This window comes from Aethalodelphis obliquidens, unplaced genomic scaffold (assembly GCF_003676395.1).
Source record: "Aethalodelphis obliquidens isolate GAN/ISIS:26980383/991018 unplaced genomic scaffold, ASM367639v1 scaffold16, whole genome shotgun sequence".
Taxonomy (NCBI): domain Eukaryota; kingdom Metazoa; phylum Chordata; class Mammalia; order Artiodactyla; family Delphinidae; genus Aethalodelphis; species Aethalodelphis obliquidens.
The window spans coordinates 11899828-11923748 of NW_020837960.1; the positions used below are offsets into that span (position 1 = coordinate 11899828).

The window sequence follows — 23921 nt, forward strand, 5'->3', positions numbered from 1 at the left end:
CAAAGTCTTTTGTGATTTCATATGAATCTTAGAATTTTTTTTCTATAAAAAATGCCATTGGGATTTTGATGGGAATAGTATTGAGCCCTGTAGATTGCTTTGGGTAGTATGGGCATCTTAACAATATTAAGTCTTCCAATCCATGAACATGGGATGTTTTCCATTTACTTGCATTTTAAATTTCTTCTTTAATTTCTTTCTTCAGTGTATTACAGTTTTCAGTGTACAAGTTTTTCCAACTACTTGGTGAAGTTTATTTTAAGTATTTTATGCTTTTTGATGCTACTGCAAATGGGATTGTTTTCTTACCTTCCTTTTTGCATGGTTCATTGTTAGTATATAGAAACGCAACTGGTTTTTGTGTGTTTTTCTATCCTGCAACATTACTGAATTCATTATTAGTTCTAAGATTGTTTTTGGTGAAATCTTTAGATTTTCTGTGTATAGGAACATGTTATCTGTAAACAGAGATCATTTTACTTTTCTCTTTCTGATTTGGCTGCCTTTTTTTTGTTGCCTAATTGCTCCAAGACCTTCAGTACTATGTTGAATAGACGTTCACCACTAAATTTCGATCAATTACAGGTCACAGTGATTCAATCTCTGAAATATATTTTCCTTTTCTCTCTTTCATTCCAACACTGCTGCCACTCTGGTTTTTGTCACTTCTTTCTCTGCAATAGCCTAACTGATCTCTTCTTGATCCTAGGTTGCTCCTTTCTTTTTCCACCTGCCAGTGGAGTGAACTTTCAGCAACAAAAATGCTCCCTTTCTTAAACACATTAATGACATGTATTCCTATAACTTTGGGGACAAAAATAACATTTTCTTTTGCAGGTAAGGCCCTTCACAATCTGATTTCCACACACCTCTCTAGTTTCATCTTTTACCAGTCCTTCATACAAACTATTTACCGAAAAGAATGCCTATCATCATCTAAATACTGTGCACTTTCCTACTTCTGGGCTGTGGTGCAAGCTCTGAACATCATAAGATCTCTTCTAGAATATCTTCTCTGAATCTGCCTCTTATCCTTCTACTCATTCATCATCAGTCAGCTCAGTGTCATTGCCACCTAATTTCATTCAGTGCCCTTCTTTTGTGCTCTTATAGTGTGCATATCATACATTCATCTTTTTAACTAGACCACATGCTTCTAGAGTTGTTACTCTATGGTTTAATATATTTTCTAGTATAGTCATTGATTATTTTTACATTCTAACAAAATAAAAGAATTGAGGGGATATCTATTGAGGGAATTGGTGATGTTGAGCTGCAGAAGAGAATGGTGTGGAAGGGTGAGGTGGGCAATAGAGGGGTGGTGGATCATGATACCTGTTTCCACACCTGAAGTCTTTCATAATGAAGGGTTTATATGTCCATCTGGGGGAGATTGCAGGGGAGCAGATTTTCTCTTGATGTAAGAAAAATGAACAGAGTTTTCTGAAGAAAGAATAGGCTACTGGTTCAGGAGGAAGTGAATAAATCACTTCTGGGTCTGTTTCAAGAAATGTTGGACTGTCTCTCCTGATTGAGTAATGTTTCTGTTGAAGGAAGGAATTCAGCCTCTTCTGGAGGGTTTGATCAGATGGCCTATGACATCTCTTCCAACTTTTACATTCCACCATTATTTTCTAAAATAAAAAAAATAAAAATTACAGCTTCTTTTAAAAGAACAACGAGATACCACTATATATCCAATAGAATGGCCAAAATCTGGAACACTGACAATACCAAATGCTGACAAGTATTTGAAGCAACAGGAATTCTTATACATTGCTGGTGGGAATACAAAATGGTACAACCACTTTGGAAGAGAGTTTGGTGGTTTCTTACAAAAATAAACATACATCTCCAGTAAACATATAATCCAGCAATTGTGTTCCTTGGTATTTACCCAAATGATTTGAAAACATAGGTCCATATAAAAAACCTCCACACAGATGTCTATAGTAGCTTTATTTATAATTTCCCAAACTTGGAAGCAACCAAGATTTCCTTTAGTAGGTGAATGGATAAATAAATTATGGTACACCCAATCGAATATTATTCAGTTCTACAAAGAAATTAGCTATTAAGCCATGAAAGATACAGAGGAAGCTTAAATGCATATTACTAAGTGAAAGAAGCCAATATGAAAAGGTGACATACTGTATGATTCCAACCTAATGACATTCTGGAAAAGGTAAAACTATGTAGACCATAAAATGAAAAGTGGTTGGGAGGAATGAATAGGCAGAGCATAGTTTGTTTTTTTTTAAGGTAGTGAAAGTACTCTGTGTAATATTATAGTGATGGATATATGTCCTTATACATTTGTCCAAATCCATAGAAGGTATAACACCAAGAGTGAAACCTAAGGTAAACTATGGACTGTGGGTGATTATGATGTGTCAATGTAGGTTCATCCTTGGTAAAAAAAAAAGTACCATTCTGGTGAGTGATATTGATATTGAGGGAGGCTGTGCATATGTTGGGCAGAGAACATAGGGGAAATCTCTGTACCTTCCTTTCAATTTTGTTGTAAACCTAAAGCTGCTCTAAAAGATAAAGTCTTTAAAAAACTAAATAACAGCTTCTTCACACTTAAACCTTGAAAACAGATTGACCTACATAGTACTACTTAGAAGGTTTCAGTGAAGCCAAAGGAACACAGGCCCCTCTCAGAATTCAGGTTTGAACTTAATTATTGCAAAGGTGTTTGATAGTGTGGCTTCCTGATTTCTGTCATTCACCCTTTTCCTCATCAGTATCCCATTCCTGATGGCCAACATCTAACAGTACAATGATCAAGGAACAATGTTTTATGTATCCTAAGATACCTATCTTACTCTATCTTGTGTTACATTCCTTTTTGTGCTTGAATATCTACCCAATTAGATTGTGAATGATGTCTTAAATTTTTATGTACCCTCTGTAGCTTTTATATCTGTCCTTAGCGAGGATTCCACAAATGATTGTTAAGGTGAATTGAATTTAGGCTACAGGATGAAACAGATTCAGCTAATCCATTCTAAAACATTGTAGTAGGGGCTTCTCTGGTGGTGCAGTGGTTGAGAATCTGCCTGCCAATGCAGGGGACACGGGTTTGAGCCCTGTTCTGGGAGGATCCCACATGCCACGGAGCAACTAGGCCCGTGAGCCACAACTACTGAGCCTGCATGTCTGGAGCTTGTGCTCTACAACAAGAGAGGCCGCGACAGTGAGAGGCCCACGCACCGCGATGAAGAGTGGCCCCTGCTCGCCACAACTAGAGAAAGCCCTCGCACAGAAACGAAGACCCAACACAGCCAAAAATAAATAAATAAAAATTAAATTTAAAAAAAAAATTACCCTCTAAAACATTGTAGTAATCTACCAGAGGGATAAAAATAGGAAAAAAACAAAACAAAAACCATGAACATGGGACCTCAGGATACTCTGGCATTTCAGTTTCTGAAATGTGGCAGTTTGGTAGTACTGGCAAGTTGGGAAGAGAGGTATGCCAATTACAGGGTGAGGAGGTGAACAGTACAGCTGAGAGTCAAGAGGACTGAGCACCTATGTCCTGACTTAGCCTCAAGTGGTCCTCAGTAGAATCTAACAGGTAGACCCTCCTGGGGATCCAGGAAATACTGCAAACACAGGGAATTCAGTCCATTGTTAATGTTGGCCAGATCACAGACAGTATGAGTTAGGAAATACCAGAATTCACAAAGCAAGAATGTTTCTGTCTTTTTCATAGGCATCTAAAAATAGAATTAGCTACCAAAGAGAAAGAAAGAAACAACCAGATTTTTCAAGAGGAGGAGGAGAGGTTGTAATTCCTCTTTTTTTTTGCGGTACGCGGGCCTCTCACCATTGTGGCCTCTCCCGTTGCGAAGCACAAGTTCCGGACGCGCAGGCTCAGCGGCCATGGCTCATGGGCCCAGCCGCTCCGCGGCATGGGGGATCTTCCCGGACCGGGGCACGAACCTGTGTCCCCTGCATTGGCAGGCGGACTCTCAACCACTGTGCCACCAGAGAAGCCCCCCTCTTTTTTTTTTCTTCCAGATTTTTCTATGGCTAGCAAAACTATGCTCGTCAATCCTTTGGTGTTGACAGCAAAGTATCCCACAGTATCTGCCAGGTAGCTGTTGATCTGTAAGTCATCCACCTTCTCCCATACTTACTGCCTCTGGAGGGCCCCTGTGGGGCAGCCTCCTGCTTGAAGCTGAAAATAATTGCTGATCTTTATAAAGGCAGAGAGAGGCCTGAGGGAAGGAATACTGGACATAGAGACTAGTGGCATTGGAGAAAGGGGAGCTGACTAGTTTGCAAAGTAAACTTTTCCTCAAAAATTCAATTGAAAGCATTCACAAGTCTGCACATCCAGCCTTGTTGGCTGGTCATCTGCGGCAGCAGAGTTCAGATATGATGACAGAGCTATGTGAATCCTGGGTGGAGAGACATTCCCGTGATGTGCCCTGTGGGACCTTCTGCCTTCCTGCTGACAGCATCATCTGTTCCAAAAAAAAAAATTATGCTTCTAATTAAGACTGAAGCTGAGAAATTTTCCTGACAGGGGTGGAAGTTGTAGCATGCATGGCCCATTAGATTTGCATTCTTTGTTCAGTGGGACATAAAGTCACTACTTTATCAACAAATTGAAACACCGAGGATATTCTCTCTCTCTGACTTTCCTACATACAATCATTACACCGCCCCACACGCATGCATGAGACACACACATCCAGTTACTACTTTAGAGTAAGCTCTTTTTTTCTTTTATAGTTTCAGGTGGAATCAATCAGTCAATCAATTTCTCTGTGTGTCTCTGTCTCTTTCTCTCTTTCTTCAATATTTCCCAGACTTGTGGGGGACTTTCCCTCCAGATTTGGTGGTTTTAAATTCAGGACAACCCTGATAGAATAAAGACTTTTTACCACTAAGGAGATTTGAGAAAAATAGGCCTCTATCCCTAAAGGAAATAGCGAAAGTTCATTCCTAACAATTTTTTGAATGGGCATTAACTGCTGAAATAAGTGAAATAAGTTGACAGTTTCCCACAGTGGCTAATTTGAAGGGGACAAGAGGTACCTAGAAGTACAGAGTTTGGTGCATTTGGTAAAAATAAAACAGCCTCCTTACTTTATAATGACAGCTTGTGTTATAGGTTTCTTCCTAAAGTGGAAATGTTGCCAAGGCGATACCTTGGCAATCTTCTACATGGCTGCTTTTTACATTAATCCACACAGGCTTCACGGACGTTAATCTTTATAACACACCTATGCAGTCCAGAAAGGCAGAATATATTGTTTTAGTCCGTTTTTCATGAAGGGAAAGAATAATAGAAAACAAATGTTTCTGGTCTCCACTCGCCTTTCCAGGACACACTGTCAATGACCAGACCTGGGATTTTGAAATGGCCTTAGGACCTCAGTCCAGGACTGTGGAGAAAACAGAGCAGGAGACCTAAAGAGAATGAATGTAACAAGCCAGATCAAGGACGCAGCTGCTGATCAGAGCTGGAAGGTCTGCCACTGAGACAGCGTGGAGGCCAGGGGGCAGAAGCCCAAAAGGAACCAGAGCCAAAAGTCACAGTTAGCAAAGCTCAGAGCCAAAGCACAAGACAGGAACCAAAGAAGCAATCAACACTGAGCAAGAATGTCCAGTGTCAGCGTTCAGAAAGTGCCCTTGTGACCTCCCTTGGTGTAGTAGCGCTTCCTTAGCCCCAGGGTGGGCGGCCCCTCTGGAAAGCAGCCCCTACAGCTGGGCTTGAGGAGTGATTAACCTTGGAGTCAGGGTGAGCTGTTTCAATTTTTACTAGACCTTCCACTATGAGGAGACAGAGACAAGATCTTTATGCCCAAGATGTCTCTGGAGTCATAAAGTTCACCAAAGTGGTATCCTAGGGGCAAGGCTTGGACTAGGGTGGGCGAGTGAGGTGCCTAGGGTGCCAGCCTTAAGGAGGCATTCACTCATAGTGTCAGACAAGTGCAGGTCACTGAGGCTCAGAGAGGGGAAGGATGCTTCCCTGCCCAAGGCTGGGCAGCACTGGCCCTGACACCCGATGGCCTCTGTTTCCCTTTGACATTGGGCCACGAGTCCATTCTGAATCAGAGTCTGGGGACCCCATGGTGTTTCTTGAAACAAAATATATGATTAATATTTAGCTTCTCCCTGGCTTTTAATAATGTAGGATGGATGAAAATAAACTCCTAAATCAATGTAACAGAAAAATGTTGGCTAACACCATGGTAAAGACATTTTCTCTTATCCATTGGCTGGCCAGGAAGTTCTAAATACTTTCCCAAGAGTATTTGCTTCAAAAAGAACAGAGAGAAAGTTACTGAGAGACCCCAGCAAATGTTTGCTGAATGAATAGATAATGAATTAGAACTGACAACAGAGAGAATAGGACTCACATGAACCCCATGAAAATATTCAGTATTCTTCCTTTTAGTTCCATCTGGTGATTAACAGGCTTGGTTTATTTTTATATACTAAATTTTTTCAAGCGATATCTATATTAAGTGCCCAAAAGCTTTTCCTCTGAAACTTATCATTTAAATCACTTCAGTTGACTCTGATCCCAACCAAGTAAGATGTTAAGGAAAGAACAAGAGAAATAGTATAAAACTTTATCCAAGAAGACTTGTTGGTTAATTTTGATTTGGGGTGTTTGTGAAGAGCTCCCTCAAATCCATATTCTAAATCTAAATGGAGTATCTTCAGTTTTCCAGTCAAGAGTCATTTTCTTTCTTTCTTTTTTTCCACTGGGCTCCACAGATTGGGCTGTCTTCTGTCTGCTTCTGAGGCTGTCATCCATCTCCAGGGTTTATAGTTGCTGACGACGTGCTTCAATAATTCACAAGGAACAGGACCCGTTTTGTGTTCCCCCTTTTTTCAGTTGGCTCAGTGATGCAAAGCAGATTAAAAGCATGCTTTTTGTCAGTGAAGTAAGTCGAGAGGTATCAGAGACACCCTACGAGGAGTAATAACTGAAGGAGTTACTGCTATTAAATGTTTTCCACCAAAGCACGACTGGATAAAACCAGAAACACACTGGGGTCTGCCCGGCACCCTTGAATCCTGCTTGCCCGGTGACTGTACTCAAGAATACCCTGTCTAGCCTCCAAAATGTGGAGTTGATTTATTCTGGCTCTCAAGGTTTAAGGAAGGGAAATCTAAGGACAAAATGAAATTTTAAATTCACTCACTCAATTTATATAACCTGTGGCATTTGTTTGCTAATTATCTTGGTAAGATGTTTAAGTAGCAACTATTAGGCATTCTTCCCATAACTCTCTTCAAAAGAAGATGCCTTTTATTTCTGCGCGGCTTCAGACAACAGAGCAGGAATGAGAAGGCCACACAGCCGTGACTTTCACTCTTCAGAGAAGGAGCCTCCTGGGGACGTGCCGTTGCTCGTGTGTCTTTAATATGAGATGTAAAAAGTTCTGTGTCAGGCTGAAGTCCCCAGACTGGCCTCATCTCAGAGGAGGCCGGAGCCTGTCAGGGCTCCCATGTCAGGGCTCCCATGCCCTGACTTTGTTGACTGATTTTTGCTTATTGAAATTCAGCCGCAGCAGCAGCAGAAGCTGCCTCCTCCCTGTAGCTAGCTCCTATCCCTGTGCAAATAAGACTGTGGCTCAAAGGCTTTGTAAACCACGATTTCCAGGGCCAATTTCAATACTCCGGTTCCTCTCTGAAGCCAATAACCAGACCCACACCAGAAGGTGGACACACCCCTCCAGATAAAGAATGGACTTATTTAGGTTCATGCAGAAACCAAAGAGGAAAGAACAGGGTGGATGATACAGTCCTATACTGGCCCTTGCAACTGAGCTGAGGGCTGCTTTGTGGAACCTGGCTGACTACCTCAGCTGCTCGTGTCCACATAGCACGCCCTCTGCACGACCTTGGCGTGCCTTGCATCTTCAGTTTGGTTTTGGCATTAGTGGTTTTCATAGATTTTTCTCCCTCATATTTTCCACATATCTCATATCATTATTAAAAGTGTATTTTGGATAGACTGGTCCTAGCCATTGAGTAAAAAATTCTGCTTTTGAAAAGTATATTTGTAATGGAATATTGCAAGGCTCACGATCTGGAAATCAGCTGACATCTGCTATGTCCTTATATGTCAATACACATAAATGTACACAGATATACAGATAGATAGTTCTACACATAAAATATTAACTATATTTACATGTGGTTTTCTTTAGGTAAGTAAATACAAAACTTAACCTCAGTTCCACTTGGCTTTTGGCAAGAAGTTGTCACCTAGTTTTTCATCCAATTGGCAAATGCACATAATTAATAAATGAGTTTAAAGGATACAATTTTTCCTTTTGTTTTCTTTAAAATGCAATTTGAGATTGGAGTAAAACAGAATAAATATCAATGGAGGCCCAAAACCTTACAAACACTTTAATAGGATAGGCCTGTGGTAGCTGGAACCATAGCCCTTGAGGGCCACACTGATCCAGAAATTCCAGTCATCAAAACCTGACTTTTTTTTTTTTTTTTTTTGCTTCTCCATCATATTCTGAAGCTTGTGGTAGCCCTAAAAGGGTTGCCAATTCACTCTTACAACTTTGCCCCAGGCTGAGGAAAGAACTGACTCCAAAATGTGTTCTGACAATGACATCGTCACAAAGGTGAGTCTTCTTGGTGTCAAAACTATCATGGCTGCAGATACAGGGGATGTGCTCTTAGGCTTCACTGCAGGGATGCTGGGAGCGACTAGCTTCCCCAGGTGGATGCCACACAGACACACCAAAACGCAGGAGTGGGTACATGACTGTGAGATGCACTGGTCCTGTCACATACTGCACCATCAGAGACTGGCTCAGCAGAGCACTGGAATGGTACATTCAAGGCATAGCTGAGGCAGCAGCTTTGAGATTAGGGTAAGGAAGTGGGGGTCATCATCTAGGGTGCACTGTGTACTTGATATCAACGAATACTATACGGTGTGACATCCTCAGTAGGTAGAATACGTACTTCCAGGAGTTAGGGGTCAGGGCAGGAATGGCCCTGCTTACCATCACTCCGTTACCTGCTTGGAGAATTTCTCTTCCTCTCCTTGTTTCTCTGAGTTCTGTCCTGGTTCCCTCTGGTCCTTCCACCAGAGGACACAGAGTCCTATTAAACTATAATCGACAGCTCAGCACTTTGGGTTCCTTGTGCCAAGGGACCAACAGGCAAGAAGGGGGTGACTCGTGGCATCAGGAGGAGGTTGGGAGACTGTCATACAGTGGAAGAAGGGAAGAATATATTTGGCACCCAAGTGATTTTTTTAGGTGCCTCTTGGTACTACTTTGCCCAGTGTTGACAGTAATAGGCAAGTTTAGAAACCTTAGTCAGAGAAGGACGTGGTGACTGGGAGCTCAGACCCCTCTGGTCAGGTTCATGCCACCAGGTAAGACACCCAGACCTGTGGAGATGCTAGGTGAGGTTGAGGAGAGTATAGAATGGAGGTGGAGGAGGAGACAATGCGTTTCACTTGTGATCCCAAGACTGGCTGCTCAGCTGGGGCTGTGTTTCTTGCCACTAAACCTCAGTAAGTTTACCTGAGGAAGAATACACCACAAAGCTGCCTCCAGAATGTATACAGAGCAGTGGATTCAAGGGTGGACTCGTGACCTCCGTGAAGTGCTACCTAGACCCTCATGCAGGACCAAAAAACTTGCTCCCCAAGCTGCTGGGAGTACTGCAGACAGATAGCTTTTGCTGTCAGCTTACTTTGGGAATTGTCTCAACTGAAGAGAGCCCCTGGCGTCCAGGAACTGGTTGACCTGGGGATGTCAAACTTGTTGCCTCTTGCTAAAATGGTGTATCTCTAGATCTTGCAGCTTCGGAACTCAACTGTGCGGTTTGCTGAGGTTTTTGTTAAGACTGCAGTTGTAGCCCAACATCTCCCTTCATCCACTCCTCTTATTTTCCTTCTTTCCTCAGGTGTTGATCAAGAGAACCTCTAATAAACTTCCTACATGCAAACCACTCCTCAGTCTCTGGTTCCTGGGGAACCTAACTTGCAGCAGTGTTAGGAAAAAAATGAAACAGGGAAATGGAATAAATATCAGATATCAGGAGGGGCTGCCTAGTTAAGATGGTCAGGTAGGACTCCTCCAAGAAGTTGATATTTGAGCCGATGTGTGAATGAGAAGGGGCACAGAAAGATCTGGGGGGGCGGGTAGCCTCCCAGACAGAGGAAAGTATGAAGACCCTGAGGGGAGAATGAGTTGGACGTGTTCCAGAAAAAAAGGAAGGCCAGTGTTACGTGTGATAAATGAAAAACAGGCCGGTAGAAAAAGCTGCTGGATCATGGAGTTTGAACTTTATTCTAAATACAGTAAGTAATTATTAACAATAATTTAAAATATTACTTTGACTTCTGTGTAGTGAATGACTTGCAGATGTTGAAAGTAGAATCGGGATGAATGGTGAGTTATAAGGTCACCCAGGAAAGAAATGGGGTGTTTTGGATGAGGGTGGTGATGGTGGAGTGTGATTGATTTTTGCTATTTATTTTGGAGGTGAATCTAAAAGAAGTTGTGATGGGTTACGTGCAGGACAATGAAAACAGAATAATTAAAGATGACCCCTAGGATAGGCCTGAGCAACTGGGGCCCCGTCACTAATTGGGATCTGAAAGACTAGCAGAGGAGAATGTTTGAAAGGAGAAATCTAAAACAACCTGAGGATGGGGTACAAAGTTCCCAGAGAAAAGAACAGATTCAAAGTTTATATTACCTAATTAAGTAGTGAATTCAACTTTGTCAATCTTTTCCATCCTTCTGTGCTTCAGTTTCTTAGTTTTCCAGTCTTTCCTAGGCAGTTATGAGATTTTGTAGGCCTCAATCTATAATTATCTATAAACTGGTTTAAGTTTCTCAGAGAGTTTGCATTTTCAGCCACCTCCCAAGTGACACTGATGCTGTGGTCAGAGGACATTTTGAGCATCAAGGTTCCAGTCAGACAGACGCAGTTTTGAATTATTTCCCAGTCAATGATTAGTTGTATAATATTCGGGAAGTTTAAATCTTCTCAGAACTTTCATTTCTTTAAAAATAGGAACAATATACCTACTTCATAATGTTACTGAGAGAATTAAATGATGTCATGTCTGTAGAGCATAAAGCAAGCAACCCAGCTCCTCACTCACAACAGCGTTCACTAATTTAGTCTCCCTCCCACTCCGTCTCAAAAAGGGTGTCTATTCACAAATTATATTAGAATTTAAAAAAATCATTATAAGGCTATTGGCATTCAGAGAATTAAGATGTGTGGTTTTGACTACAGCTAAGTAACTCGAATGGTCCACAGAAGGTAGTCTTTTGAATTTTGCTGAACTACATATTTAAGTCCTATACACTGAGGTGACGGTCATTGGCAGTAGTGAGTCACTTTCCCGGGGTGAAACCTATCCAAGGTCAAGCATCCTCATCTCAGACCAACTTTATGGTTCTTAGCTCATCGTCCCATCCATGCACCTTTTGTGAAGCAAGAAAATCTCTGTATTTTATGGAAAATGCCCCTGCTAAACAAAGGCACAAACAGAAAAAAACAAACAATTCGAACCAACCAGTGAAGAGTGTTGGCATGAAAGTGAGGAGAAAGCTAAGAAATCTAGGAAAAAGATGATGCTTATACAGCAAACTAGGAGTTTGGGATAAATTATGGAGTGGGAATGCCACACTGGCGGTGGTTTGGATTCACGATATGAGTGCTTTCACCATGTGCCCCATAAGGAAATAAGGAAAGGTAATTCACACACTATTTCAATAAATTTTCCAGACAGAATTCCTACTGTTTGCTTCATAAATGAGTCTATCCTCTATTTATAGAATTATGAAGGTCTTAAGGGGTCAATTAAAAGTTTTTAATGATGCTTGACTGAACTTTATGGAAAAAATTCTGTGCTACAATGGTATCTGTGATTTGGGGAATCTGTAAATTGTAAGGGGGAAATTGTTAACCATAGGATTGGTAATCACACTGTAAAGAGAGAATTGGCATCTTTAATTTCTTGATTTCCAATAAGACCATGGTGTTTGTCAATAGATATTCAGCACCATGTACACAAAGTACGGGGCAAATGAGACATGGATACTGCGCTCTTTTGAGGAAGGGAAAACACTGGCTCCATGATGCAAATATAACCCTGAAAATTAGGAAGGTAAATTGTCTTGGGGAAAGAATACTGGGATCTATGACTGGCAGATGCTCATAACATAGGTGCATTTAAAAGAGCTGTTAATCCTCTGGTAATCAAAGAGACAAAAGGGAGATATAATTTATTATGATACTAAAGCACTGAGCTAGCTCTAAGAAATCTGACACAGCCTAGAAGTGATCAGCAAATCTCAACACTTTTGTTTTCTGTCAAGTCACTTAACTTTGGATACTCTCTGTGGTAGCTAGGGCTAAAACACGCCTAAAGATAGATACATTTCCACAAAAAAATAATTTTTATACTCACATCCATAAAAACAGAAAAACCAGCATTCTCACTTTCACAAGGCTCCGATCAGTCTCAACACCATGGTGTTCCTTTCATTTGAACCTTATAATCCTTGTAGGGTGGATGATCCCACATTCCATGGTTGTTTGAAGAGTCTTGAGTTGAATTCTGTGGACATGTTGGTCTGTGTTGCAGAAAGACTGGTATTTCCTAGGTCAGGTTAAAGGGAGTGAACCACAGGATTGATTAAAATTCCACTAATTGGGCACTAATTCCTTTGTATTATCTTCTGGAATCCTCACTTAAAATGCAGATGCTCTAGGGAGGGTAATACATTAAAGAGCATTAAGGAGTAACACTATCAAGAGAGCTGCCAAGGTCAGTTTCCATCCTAATAATGTCCACAGAATGTCACTCATTCTTAGTAGGCTGTTCAAGACTTTTTCAAGAATTCACTTTAAAGTCTTATCAGAGAGCTCCTGGTCTCCTGAGTGGAGATAGGCTAACCATTTGTATTGCTCCAGTGAAATGGGAGGAAAAAATATAGTGGCATACAAGCAGTCTTTATCAAAGGGGGGAAGTAAACTCTTGTGAGTGTCTCCCGTTTCCCGGGCTGTGTCCTATGAGCTCTGGATATGGCATCTCATCAAATCCTTTCTCCAGTGTCATTGTGCTCTTACTTCTATCACCGTTTTACGGATGGGAAACTGAGGCTATGGGAGGTTAAGTAGCTGCCATGAGGCGCTGATCTTGGAGTCAAGGTTGCCCTATCTCCTTTCAAAGCTCATTAACCCAGGAAAAGAGATCTTACCTAGGAAATTCGGTCTAAGGCATTTTGGTTCTCTCCCTCACAACCCAGGTCCACATAATTCTGACTTGTACAGAGACTTTTCAAGAGAAGCAAAGTAGAGGAGAAAAGGTTAACATGCTAAGTATTATGAGACTTATTATTGAGCAGGACTGGAGTAGCAATGGAAGGAAGGCTATTTCCCATGTCCTATTTGGAAGAAATGCCTCATTTCTTTATTTTTAGAATGTTTAGAAAATTATTCTGTGACAAAGCTAAACATAATCTTACCATATGATCCAGCGATCGTGCTCCTAAATGAGCCCAAACTTAGGTCCACATAAAACATCGTGCACACATTTTTACAGCTGCTTTGTTCAAAACTGCCAAAATGGGAAGCAACCAAGATGTAATTCAATAGGTGGATGGATAAACAAATTGTGGTACATTCAGACAATGGAAAATTATTTAGTGATAGAAAGAAATGAGCTAGTGAAAAAGACATGCAGGAAACTTAGCGCATATGGCAAAGGAAAGAAGCCAGTCTGAAAGGCTACATACTATATGATTCTCACTATATGACATTCTGGAACACAACTTTAAACAGAGTAGAAATAGCAGAGGTTGCCAGGGGTTCAGTGGGGTTGGTGGTGTGGCGGAGGGAGCTGAACAATTGGCACACAAAACATTTTTAGGGCGGGGAACTATTCTGTATAATACTATAACGGTGGATACATGACTACGCATTTGTTAAAACCACAGAACGGTAGAACACGAAGAATGAACCCTGATGTAAACTATGGACTTTAGTTAATAATAATGTGTCAGTATTGGTCCATCGATTGTACGCACAAATGTAAGATGTTAGTAATAGGGAAACTGTGGGCAAAATGTGGGGTATCTTGGAAAGAGAGTATAAGGGAACTCTCTGTACTTTCTGTTCCATTTTTCTATAAACCTAAAACTGCTCTAAAAAGTACATTAATTTAGAAAAATCATTCTAAGTCTAGACAATAATATTGTACTATAATTATGTGATGTGATAAATAGTGCTACAATGGCAATCATATTACAATACAAAAGTGTATCAAAGAACATGTTGTACATCTTAAGTTTATACAGTGTTATGTGCCAAATATATTCAATTAAAAAAATCATTCCAGGACTTCCCTGGTGGTCCAGTAGTTAAGACTCTGTGCTTCCACTGCAGGGGAAGTTGTTGGGGAACTAAGATCCCACATACTGTGTGGTATGGCCAAAAACTTTTTTAAAAATTCAAATATTTAAAAACAAAACTTCAGGTGGATACAGTCTATGGACCACCACTTTGTGATCTCTACTGAAAATGTTTAGCTTGGTTTCCAGCACTCAATAAATGCTAGTGTTCAACAAATTAAAAAAAAAAAATAGAAAGTAAAAAATAAAAATTCCAGAACTATTCCATTCTTCAAATGTCTTATTAAACTATAACAGATATAGGTAGAGAGTAAAGAAGCAATAAGAATAGTGTAAAGGAAAGGAAGAGGCAGAAAAAATATGAGAATTATAATAAGCTAAAAAGAAATTTGTGCCAGCAGAGGGAAAAAAAGGAGATTAGAAATTTACAGAGCCATCTCTTCGTAGTCTTTTTTCTTCTTTTCTTCCTTTGTTCTTTTCTGGGGTATGGGCTGGGTAGAAAGACTTCAGCAAGCTTAGAATGTGGAATACGATGACAGCATGCACTCGTAAAAATAGTCTATGCACATTCCCCCAGGCAGGCATTTTACTTAGGGCTGACAGAAGCCTAGGATATCTGGAACAGTCTATATTTATGAGATGATTAAACTTGAGATGGTTAAACTCTAACTTCTGGGTGGTTGGGGGAAGAGAATGTATAACGTGCTGCCACTGGAGGAATCATGGGGCTGAACAGTTGGGAACCAGCTTTCAGCTTGGACTCCAAGTGTAAATAGGGCAGATGGCGGGGGAGGAGTGCAGGGTGCTGGAAATCAGCGGTAGAGGTGATACTGAGGCTCAGAGTGAGTGAGAAGGAGCTTAGAGGATTGGAGAGGTTCTCTTCCAAACAACTTTTCTTTTCTGTTGAGGAATAATATTGCTACAATGGCGCATATATATATATTATATTATAATTATACATATATTACACACATATATTATATGTATAATTACATAACTTACATACATGTATACATACATGTATAATATATATTATACATATATTAAAGTGCATGAATCTTAGGCATATAGGTGGTTGAATTTTTATCTGTGAACATACTCATGATCCACAAACCATAACAAGATACAGAATATTTCCAGTGTTTCAAAGAGCTTCTTTGTGCTCCTTTCCAGTCAATACCTCTGTCCTCAGAGGTAATCACTCTGATTTTTATTATTAAAAATAGTGCTACTATGAACATTGGGGTGCATGTATCTTTTCAAATTAGAATTTTTGTCTTTTCTGGATATATGCTCAGGAGTGGAATTGCTGGATTATATGGTAACTCTATTTTTAGTTTTTTAAGGAACCTTCATATTGTTCTCCATGGTGGCTGCACGAATTTACATTCCCACCAACAGTGTGGGAGGGTTCCTTTTTGTCCACATCCTCTCCAGCATTTACTATTTGTAGACTTTTTTTGTTTGTTTGTTTGTTTTTATTTGTAGACTTTTTGACGATAGCCATTCTGACTGGTGTGAGTTGATACCTCATTGTAGTTTTGATTTGCATTTCTCTAATAATTAGCAGTGTTGAGCATCTTTTTGTGTTAGCCATCTGTGTGTCTTCTTTGGAGAAATGTTTAGATCTTGTGCCCATTTTTTGAGTGGGTTGTTTGTTTTTTTGATATTGAGTTGTATGAGCTCCTTTTCTTCATTTGTTTAGTTCTATATACTGTTTACTGTCATTGATTCATTCTTGAACTGTGCCAGAAATACAAATCTCTTTAAATATATTCAATTACAACAGGTAACTATCACATCATTTTTTTCTTTTTCTTTTTTTTAAAGACATCTCTCTATTCCCCTTATAGTCCGGACTGGCTGATCTCTAGGCCTGCCACACCAATTTTGCCAAGGAATTTTCAGTCATTACCGTTTTGGAGATTCCCTTTGCCTCTCTCCTATTTTGGATCCATTGTTTCCTAGATCCTGTGTCTTCTGCTTTCTTGCTTTCCTCATTGTTTTGATGGAGCACACCTTGTAACTTCCTAGGAAACAGTTCATAGGAGATACATTTTTTGAGAACTTGTAATCCTTTTTTTTTTTTTGCGGTACGCGGGCCTCTCACCGTTGTGGCCTCTCCCGTTGCGGAGCACAGGCTCCGGACGCGCAGGCTCAGCGGCCATGGCTCACGGGCCCAGCCGCTCCGCGGCATGTGGGATCTTTCCGGACCGGGGCACGAACCCGCGTCCCATGCATCGGCAGGCTGACTCTCAACCACTGCGCCACCAGGGAAGCCCCGAGAACTTGTAATCTTTATTCCAGTTTTATAATTAATCAATCATTTGGTATCTTATTACAATGAAAAGCATTTCCCTCAGGATTTTGAAAGCACTGCTCCAGCATCTTCTAGGTTCTGATATTTCACTTTATGTTATTTTGCAGTAGTTGGAACAACATGATGTAATCAGTGTCAGTTTGATTCCTGATCTTCGTATGTTTTTCGCTCCCCGGAAGGTTTTAGGATTTCCTATTGGTCCTTCAGCTCCTGAAATCTCCTCACTATAGGAATTGATGTGGATCTTTGCTCAAGTATTGTGCTGGGCGTCCTGTGGGTTTTTCCATTTGGAAGATTTTTTTTTTTTTTTTTTTTTTTTAGTTCTGACACATTTTCAAGTTATTTCTTTAATAATTTCTCCCTGTTTTATCTTTTTCCTCTCTTTCTGAATATTCCATTAAAAGGATGATGGACCTCCAGGTTGATTCTCTAATTTTCTTATCATCCTTCCTATTTTCTATCTCATGAACAGATATGTCATCCTTTGTACTTGATTTACTAAACTTTATCTTCGATCCCTTCTATTAAAATGTTCATTTTCGCTCTTTTCCTAATTCCCAAGAATTTGTTTTTGTTCAATAAATGTTGCTTTTTTACAGACTCCTCTTATCTATTTTATTTTTATGAGGATTAGTTACAGTTTTTTTTTTTTTTTGGAAGTTTTCTTCTGTTTCATTCAATGCCTCTCTTTTCTTTCTTTTGTTTTGGTCTGTGTCTTTCATATTGTAGGTCTTTCTCAGATTTACTGTTATTATTGGCTGTGTGTTCATTATTATTATTAATGAAAAAGGTTGCTTCTAAGGTCTGAATGAGTAGGGGGCCTTGCTGAGTAGTGGGCTTCACTCTAAGGTAATCTGGCTGAGTGTCTTCTTAGAGGAACCCCAACTGTCAAGATCTGCAGATCTTTCTGCTGAGTCAGTTTCCCTAGATATGAATCTTCCAGTTTCATGCCTGGGGGTTATGAGTTCTTGCAGCATTCTGGGACTGAGTGGAAGAAAGTGCTGCGATGGGGGTGAGGAGGGTTCACCTTTCAGAAATTTCACATTTGGCCTGTTTTCCCTGTATTTAGTAGAGCTCTCTAGCGAGGTGAGGCTATAGCTCATCAGTGAGCAAACCTTTTGTTTCCTTTTACGGTGGGGGAAGAGGTGGTCTGAGGAGGCTGAGGAGGGAGATCTATGAGGTTAGTTTTTTCTTATACAGATTTTCAACTAAGATTCTGGTTTTCAGCCTCACCTGAACACCCCACCTTCAGAGGTAATTGATACCCCAACTACTGAGGCTTTCGGTGGTTTTGTCACATGCACCTGCTTATTTCTGGAGTTACCTTGAGGCTTCTCCAGCTCAAACCACTTCCAGCCTTCCTCTAGTTTCCTAAGTTAGTAACTACTCATCCATAAGACTTTCAGCTTTCAAACTTTTATTGTCATTTGTTTTCCTGTTCTCTTTATACTTGTGGATTTATGTTTTATTGCCTTTACTGCCTCCTTAGTGAGGTTTCTGGAGGGAAAAGAGTAAACATTTGTGTTCAATCTACATTTTAACTGAAAGCTGGTTAGTTAATATGTAAGAATTTAAAGTCAGTTCTGGATGTCTCTGAAACATAAGTAAATATTGCTACTTTTTCACCATTGTTCTAACAGCAGACTGATAAATAAAAGTGCCCATACTCGGTATGTCCCTTGGGGAATGTTGTAGAATGAATTGGGAACAAAGAAATGGATCATTGCCAAAGAGACATTTTGGGACTGACTTTTCTGGTCATATTTAGGATCAAATCCCCATAAAAAGGTGGCAATATTATAATATAAAACTGCTGTTCTGGATCTGTTGGCTTGATTATTACAGGAAAAGAACAGAAGAAATAACAGAATATAATAATTATCAAACATGTGGTATATTTTTAGGAATGATTATTTTACTCATTTGATGCAAAGACTAGAAACCTAATTTAAGATTCCAGTGGAACGTTCAGATTTTATTTACCAGAAATCCTCCAAGTATGTGAGCATATTTTAAATACATTCTACTTATGCTTTTTAGTCTTCATGGAATTATTTCTATATTTTACAGATAAATGTCCCTTGTGTTACAACCAGTCATAGGTGGTGATTCCGGTTATTCAAAAAAATACACAACTGTTAAGAAACCTGACACCAATTTGTGATAGTGGTTTCTTTCTTCCATTTTGCTTTGTGCAGCTGGAAAATTAGGCTACTTTTCTTTTTTTTTAAAGAATGAAATAAACTCTAGCAATTGAGGGAGTTTAGTGACATGTTCCTCACATGCCCTCATTAGTGACTTACAGAGCCTGATCTTGGATAACTACTTTATAGCCTCCAACACTATGAAGGAAGATTTATTTAGCATCAATAGTTGATAGTTTGCCGCTGCCAGATTTAGATGCTGCTATAATATTACATGGCCAAGAAAAGTACGAGCTAGGAAGAAAATATGGGAAAGTATGTTTGAGCCTAGCAAAGTAATAGGGTAGATAGAAAACTCCTCTAAAGAGACTTCAGAAATTTTGAGCTTTTCAGGCTATCCAATTACACGGAGCATTTAAAGGTGAGGAATGTGGAGAGAAGCTGAATGGAAATTATTTCAGACATGTGAGGCTGTATGCAGGAGTTGGGAGTGAGAGAAAAAAATGAAGGGAGTGAAGATTAAGTAGAGGAAGGAGACACGTAAAGTGTGCTGAGTTGGGTGGGGAAGAGCCTAGACACCGAGAGTGTCTTGCGCGTTATGTATGAACTGTGAGGTTTTTAGTGAATGGCAGCTGACACTGTAGCAGAAAAACTGACAAAGTGCTGTAGAATTTAGAGTCTGGAGCTGATGTAATACTTAGAAAGCTGTGACGTATGTGATCCAATCCCTAAGCCGTGTCACTTTACAAAAGTACAGTAGAAACAGGCAATCCAAGCTTTAATATAGTTCTCCAAAATATTTGAGGAAGTGCAAGTATGTGACCCAGAACATATTTTACTAAAGTCTTTTCTAACCTGCAGTCCCCAATTCCCAGACGGTTATGTGTGCAGGGCTATTGACTCATCTGTCTTTATTGAGCAAATTGCCTAATAAATGAGAATAGAATCTGGTTTCCAATATTATTAGCAGGTTTTTGAGAAAGGCATTGGTATAAATATTGTTCAAATAGCTTCTGGATTACAGAAGGCTTTCTGCTGGCTATCCTTTTCTTTGCATCAAACCAAGTTTAAGGGGAAAATGAGCCACCTATGTGTCTTGACCTTCCCGCAGATAGTCAGAATTCCATTGGTTGCCACAGCATAGCCTGTGTCTTTGTGATAGAAGCTTTACTGGAGTGATAACCGTTGTTACTGAGAGAACCATGACGCTCCAAGTCCTTCTCCTTGAGTTATTATCTGCCCAGGAAGGATGCTGAGTGGAGGATTTAAAGAAAAAACAATGCTTTTTTGAATGATCCACAAATCCCTGTTGTGTATGCCCATGTGAATGCCAATCCAATGGAAGAAATTTACCATGTTGCCCTTTTTAGCAATAAGAGCCTTTGTCAAGTGTTAACTGAATGATTAAAATCTGTACTAAAAGTGTATGATTAGAAAAATTCCTCTAAAAATCAGTACATCTGAAACAAACCAATTGACTTAGTAATTCAGCCTAAGGAAATTTTATCTTGATAAGTTACAATTGTGAGAAAAGTTCAAATTTGTTTATCACAATACACTAAAGGGCAGATCCATTTCATTTTTATATTAAAGAATATTTTCCCAAACCCAGTCCATTAAGTCATGTATAATTAAAACATAAAATATGGCTGAAAAGTCTACAACAAAAATTATCCTTTGTTTTTTCACCCTTGAGAAATCCTAGAGTAGATTTATAACTCTTTATAAAATCAAATCACAAGAATAAATATTCAGTGAGCACATATGATGGGTCAGGCTTTGCCTTAAATCCTATGGGAGAAACAAAGAAAGTTCCTGTCTTCTAAAAATCTGGTAGAAGAATGTCGTTAAGAACTGAAAGTTTAAATAACATCATAATATATAAGTAATACTTTAAGACAACAGTGGAAAAGCTAAGGCTAACTGTGAATACAAGTCGGATGTTAAAATTCCTCTGGGAATCAGTAGTTCAGCTCTTTGGCTAAAGAATAGAGTTTCTAAAATGGTAGAGGAGACAGAAAGTAAAATTGTGTTAAAATTATGGGCCTTAGATGCCATGCTAAGATTTTAGAACTTGATTTTGTAGGGAAACCACTGAAAGATTTTAATTCTAAACTTAAATGGAGAAGTGACAAAATCAGAGCAGCACGTTGGAGCGGTGACTCTTTCAGCCGTGTGCAGATGGGACAGAGAAACTTCAGACACCAAGATGACTTAGAAGGTACTGCCATTGGGACTTCCCTTGTGGTCCAGTCGTTAAGACTCTGCGCTCCCAATGCAGGGGGCCCGGGTCCAATCTCTGGTCGGGGAACTAGATCCTGCATGCCGCAACTAAGAGCCCACATGCTTCAACTAAAAGATCCTGCATGTGACAGTGAAGATCCCCCGTGCCGCAACTAAGACCCTTTGCAGAAGGAAGGAAGGAAGGAAGGGAGGAAGGGAGAGAGGGAGGAAGGAAGGAAGGAAGGAAGGAAGGAAGGAACTGCCATTTCCCAGGTTGTTTAGGTCCCTCTGTGGAAATGGGATGGACCTGCCACCACCACAAGTTTAGTTCAGGGGTCTAGACTGATGATGCCACACACACACTATGAGAGCCAGAGAAGCTTTATTACTCACATGAGACATTTTTTTTTTTTTTGTGGTACGCGGGCCTCTCACCGCTGTGGCCTCTCCCATTGCGGAGCACAGGCTCCGGACGCGCAGGCCCAGCGGCCACGGCTCACGGGCCCAGCCGCTCTGCGGCACGTGGGATCCTCCCTGACCAGGGCACGAACCCGCGTCCCCTGCATCGGCAGGCGGACTCCCAACCACTGCGCCACCAGGGAAGCCCCATAATGAGACTTTTAAAGGAGAGCAGGACAAACTCCCAAGCAGGTCCAAAGGCTTGGGGGATCCGGAAAGGGCGACTGGGTTGGCTTTTAACGGTGGTTAGAGTGTAGGGATGGAGTGAGTGTCCCCTCACATGTGCTGAGGCTTGCATAACCTGAATTTCCTGCTGGTACCAAAGGAGGGAGCACCCAGGCTTCTTATCATCTGGCTGTGGGGCAGCAGGAGAAGAGGAACGATGTGGCTGGAAAGTTGTCAGCAGACATGAAAAACGGAGTCCGATTCTTTGTAACACACATATAGGGTGGAAAGAGTGATAGAGTGTCAAATGAGGGTGCTCTGTCAATATTACACATGAGCTATAAGTCTCCATCTGATAGAAACTGCACTGTGGGAGGGCAGGTCTCTGGAAGAATGGATTTCCATGTGCACGTGGTTATATGACATTCAATTTACAGGCCTATTGAGGGCCTTTGGAATGTCAAAGAGGAGGTCTCTAGGGCTTTGAATTAAATATCCCAGGAACTCTTGACCTTTTGTTCATTGCATTTCTTTTTTTAAAAAAAAATCTAATATATTGCTTATGTTTGGAGAAAGATTTTTTGAAAGATGCAAAGCTGAATGGGATTGTTTGCATCTGAGATCAGTCGTAGATTCTGTTGTTCAATAAATCAGTCTGGTTTGGTTTGAGCACCAGTTCCATGCTGTCAATCTATATGGACAGGAATAACTATCTAGAAAACTTGTTTTAAACGTCTATTTCTGCTCTCAACCCCAGGGATTCTGGATGAGAGGTTTTCCGTGGACCTCAGGAATGAGCCTCATGACAAGTGTTGCTGATACAGGGGTTTACAGGCCTCGAGTCACACAACCACTAAGTGGTAAAGCCAGGTTTCAAACCTAATTTTGTCTAAATCAAACTTGTGTTATAAACCATAACACTCTATTTACTGTCAGGAGCCCGGGTCTAGCTTTGCAGTCTCACCTGAGTGATGACGGTGGGGGGTGTCCCGTGGCACTCAGAGCAGGGGGAATATTAGGCAGTTGCCTGCTTAGTTTTCTCATAAATTGACAGTAGAATAATAGGTGTTGGTTTGGTGTCCTAAGGGTCTCTGTCTCCCAGGGTAGAACCTTCCTCGTTGACTGGCACATCAGCCCTTTCGTGAGCTTCTGGAAGACTTGAATTTTGTAGGTTGCTGCCCTGTAAGCACAGGTTGTCTGGTTTAGAAGAGCACTTTTTGGACCACTTTCAAGAGTCTGAGAGGAACTAGGGTGGCTACAGGACAGTGAGTGAGGGAAAGGGTGATGGGATTTGGGGCTAAGAAGGTATACAGGGCACAGATCAGACAGAGTTTAGAGGTCATGGTCAGAAATTTGGTTTTCAGTCTAAGTATGGTGAGGAAGGCATGGAATGTTTCACACAGGGGATTTAGTTCTCTGATTTTATGTCTTAAAAAATAGCCTTCTGGTTGTGATGTAGAGAATGGATGAGAGGGAACAAGAGTTGAAGTGGGAAGATGGGTAAGGAGGTTGTTTTACCTTTTTGAAAAATTTTTATTTATTTAATTAATTTATTTTTGGCTCCGTTGGGTCTTCGTTGCTGAGCACAGGCTTTCTCTAGTTGTGGTGCGCAGACTCTAGGCACACGGGCTTCAGTAGTTGTGGCTCTAGAGCGCAGGCTCAGTAGTTGTGGCTCACAGGCTTAGTTGCTCTGAGGCATGTGGGATCTTCCCGGACCAGGGCTCAAACCCGTGTCCCTTGCATTGGCAGGCAGATTTTTTTTTTTTTTTTTTTTGCTGTATGCGGGCCTCTCACTGCTGTGGCCTCCCCCATTGTGGAGCACAGGCTCCGGACTCACAGGCTCAGTGGCCATGGCTCACGGGCCCAGCTGCTCCGCGGCATGTGGGATCCTCCCAGACCGGGGCACGAACCCGTGTCCCCTGCATCGGCAGGCGGACTCAACCACTGCACCACCAGGGAAGCCCGGCAGGTGGATTCTTAACCACTGTGCAACCAGGGAAGCCCACCCTCTGACTAATTTAAGTGTGGAAAAGTTCCTCATGAAGGAAAAGCCAATAAAGAAAGAAAACTGATAGTTCTAGGATTAATGCGGCAGGAGCAGAGTAGAACTCAGATAGAAATTTTTAGAGGCTCCCCCACCTCCTCCCCAAAGTAATTTTGGAGAAAAGGTAAGAGGGAGAGAGAATCAGAACTTGAACATTTCAGATTTCA

At 40.8% G+C, this 23921-nt stretch overlaps 1 protein-coding gene across 6 annotated transcripts in view; it reads left to right on the forward strand.

Annotated features, from left to right (window-relative positions):
• The window catches only part of LACC1 (laccase domain multifunctional purine nucleosidase 1), a 63669-nt gene that overhangs the window by 34193 nt on the left and 5555 nt on the right, over positions 1-23921 (forward strand). For 3 of the 6 annotated variants that reach the window (XR_003434726.1, XR_003434725.1, XR_003434727.1), the window contains 2 exons: positions 8522-8627; positions 9928-10324. The exons of 2 other annotated variants lie outside the window; for them this stretch is intronic. The gene's annotated coding sequence lies outside the window, so the exon portion shown is untranslated. The remainder of the gene's footprint in view (positions 1-8521; positions 8628-9927; positions 10325-23921) is intronic. One more of the 6 variants, XR_003434728.1, reaches the window with a different exon arrangement.